At 43.1% G+C, this 3,454-nt stretch overlaps 1 protein-coding gene across 1 annotated transcript in view; it reads left to right on the plus strand.

The window, feature by feature from the left end:
- Positions 1–3,112: 3,112 nt before the first annotated feature.
- AMIGO2 (adhesion molecule with Ig like domain 2) overlaps positions 3,113–3,454 on the plus strand; it is a 9,154-nt gene continuing 8,812 nt past the window's right edge. Inside the window, exon 1 of the mRNA XM_085313054.1 lies at positions 3,113–3,159. The gene's annotated coding sequence lies outside the window, so the exon portion shown is untranslated. The remainder of the gene's footprint in view (positions 3,160–3,454) is intronic.

The following is a 3,454-nucleotide window of genomic DNA, read 5'->3' on the forward strand; positions in this document are numbered from 1 at the left end:
TTTGCTTTTGACTGTGTTCAAAATACAATATCAGTATCACCTACCACTTTCTTCTAAAACATGACTGGMGGAAATTATTATTCCCCTCAAATACTCACTCACAAATTGGTGTTTGAAATGCTTGTGCAGCTTTCCTCCCTTCCTTCCTTTGCCTGCTTAGAATTCATGCACACAAGACCACAGTCTATGTCTCCCCCTTCACTGATATATCCAAACTGGACCTACACAAAAACTAAATTTAATTCAGGACTAAGAGGGAGGAAGCATGAAAGGATCTTGACTTTCCAACCTTTGTTATTGCATGTTATCTAACAACAGCTGTAATAAAGACCTTAAACTGGAGACTGGAACTCCTTCTCCCGTGCAAGCACTATGGTAGAAAACCACATTCTTGCTTATGCCATTTTCTAGTTTTTTTAAAGTCAAGTTTAACAGGAGAGGTGGAGGATATTCCTTGCCTTTCAGTATCCTGTCGACTGATCATAATTACTCACTAGCCCAATCGAAAAGATGTTTGCTCATGAAGAGGCTGTAAACTCCCTGGAACTAAGATGAATCAGGATGCTGCTTTTGAAGAAACAAGCCCTTTAATGATCAATTATATAAGTGTAACAAACTTGCTGTTTTATTAAAAAGAAGTTTTTCAAATATAATGTAGGCATTTCTGTATTTATGGAGTTTRGGTTTTTTTGATTTATTTTTGAGCACAAGAGAAATATTAAAAGTCCATCTCAAGCTCCATCAGTCTGTCTGGCACTGTATAGGACATGAAAACAAGAACAGTTCCATCTCTGAAAAGCTTTCACTGTAATAGATAGCTTTGTAGAGGGGCAGGAAAAGACAGGCAGGATCCTGATGTTTTTGGAAGGAGGAGGCAGCTATCAGCAGTTCTCTGTAATAAAAATCTCTACTGGTGATGCCAGAAACCTTACATTTGTACAGATTTTCAAGAGAAATGTTTTATATCCTAATTAGTGGACTGTTAGCTTCACACAGTTTGTGCCCATGTATGATCAACAAAGACTGTGGATARGTGCTGTTTTCACATTGGTACGATTTGGTACAAGAAAGATCAACTGTTCTCATCTAAATCAGATTTTTAAGTGCAATATACCTTATAATTTAGTATGTAACAAGTGTCAAAAGCATCTTTATGTGTCAAAGAGCACAACATATTAGATTACATCATGCCACAGGCTAGCTTGTCAATATTAAATGGGAATGCAAAATTGCTGGGCTTACAAGCGGCTGCTTCCAAACTTATAGGAATCCAGTAGTTCTAAACTCCCGTCAGATTGCTTGATGAATTCCTCGATCATGGTTTCTCCACAAAGCCTACTTTTTGACAGATGGACTGTATCTGTAAGCTGTGCAGATCATGCAAGGACCATCACAACTCCCATTAATTCTTTGAGCATCTGGGCCCTGAAATCTCCAAAATAAAAAGTAAATCCCAGACAGCATTAACAAGTAAAATAAAGCTGGAAAATTCTGATTGCCTTAATTATTACACACTTCACTATGTTTTGGATCCTGCTCTCCCCAAAGTAATTATCTCTATGTCAAGATACCATCACTGGAATCTAAATAATTAATTGGCTACAAGCCTTAGTATCTTCACTTCTCACCTCACTCTTTGCATCAAGGAGTATTCTACATTTATAAAGGTCTGAAAAAACTGCAGCTAAAATTGTTATTATTTTTAAACTAGATTATTTTAAAGAAAATGTGAAAAATGCTCACAGAAATATAGTTACTCCATGTACTACTACAGACAGAACTCTCTCTATATAAAAAGGACTTTAAGAATTATTCAGGGTCAACACTTCCAGTTTTGATAGTAAGGGAAGGAAGCTAAAAAGTTAATATCATCTTCCTCTGATTGTATTGGCAATGTGATTGACTCAAATTCCAGCTGGTATTTTAATAAATCTAGGCAACTAGAAATGTTTAATCATTTAGAAAAAGTCCAAATGAAGACAACAAGTATCTTTAAACAAATGAATATTCCACTGAAATGTCTGAAATCAATCAGTGCCGAATCAATAACATAGAGATTAAAATGATTTTACCGGTGCATCATCCGAATGCACAGAAATATAGAAACTAAATACAGCATGTGAATGATGAATAGCAAACGGGATTCTTATGATAAGGTAGTGATCCAGAAGCCATTGAAATCCAAGGCAATATTCCCCACAGTTCACTGGTCTTCAATGTATTTTGAATCACATTTTTAATGAATTCCTTGTACCAAACCAAAGAATTTCAGTTTGCTTGCAGGGTGAATTCGAGGACAAGAAAGATCCCTTGAGCATTATATGTAGCTACAAACCCTCATATTAAAAATCAGTTTGCTGTGTGTCCTTGGAAGAAAAATGTGATTTACAATAGCCTTAATGCACAAGCCTGTTTGCTGAAAATTATTCTATATACTGTATGCCYGTATGATAATAAATCCACAATCTCTGTTGTTTGCTAAACTAGTCCCTGTTCAGTTTCAGTCTGTAAATGTAGAGTACTTTAAATGATGGTGAAAATTTAGTGATAACTATCGCTGGGGACTGTTAAAACCGCCTTGGAGCAGTGGGAAGAATGTGCTGAGTCCCTAACTGCAGCTTTGCCTCTTCATTACCTGGTCRTGCTTTCCCCCTTGAAGCAGCTTTCCCCCAGATTTCGCAGCTTAAGACGAGCTGGGTGCATGGCAATTAATTTCAGATAGCCCCTTGTTTCACTGGATAGACTCGTTTGTTCTCGTCAAAGCCCGGTTTACTGTGAATCCTTTCTTGATTTTCATCATTTAATTAACTGGGGAATTGTTTCCCAAAGCTTCCACAATGCCCGTTAAATTTTATCTCCGCGCTACTACCCTGCGGCTCTCGCTCTCCGCTTGCGGAGAGTTTCGGTACATTTACCGYGGGCCATATATTCCGCTGCCGCTCTTGAGCAAACCCTGCCTCCCTCCGTTTGCATAACCGCGGGGACAGTGCCCAGCTCGGCGGCGGGAAGCTGAGCAGCCGGCTCGGGCGACGCAAAAAACGGGCCAAAGCCACCCCCGGGGCGGCGCGGGTCTCCGCGGGGGCGCTCGGCTACCGCTTGGCGGAAAGTTGCCTGGAGAGCCGCAGCGGGCACGGCACGGCACGGCCCGGTCCGGCCCGGGTGAGAGCGGCGCGGCTGGTGCGCGGCGCCGGGGAAGGCGGGCAGCGGGGGCGGAGCGGGGCCGGCGGGACGCTCCTCCTCCGGGGCACCGACGGCGCCGTCCCGCGCCCGCGGAAGTCCCGCGGACCGCTTGCGGAGGAAGCGGCTTTCGGTCCTGCACGGCGGGGGCGAGGGGGAGGAGGGAGGAGGCAATAAAAGCCCCAGCCCGCGCCCTGTCGCTACAGCTGGGAGCCGCCCGCCCGCCCTCCTCATCCTCATCTTCCTCCGGCGTCTGCTGCACCGCCGGGCGCGGATC

Source organism: Rhea americana, unplaced genomic scaffold, assembly GCF_003343005.1.
Source record: "Rhea americana isolate MKP2758 unplaced genomic scaffold, rheAme1 scaffold_375, whole genome shotgun sequence".
NCBI classification, from domain to species: Eukaryota; Metazoa; Chordata; class Aves; order Rheiformes; family Rheidae; genus Rhea; species Rhea americana.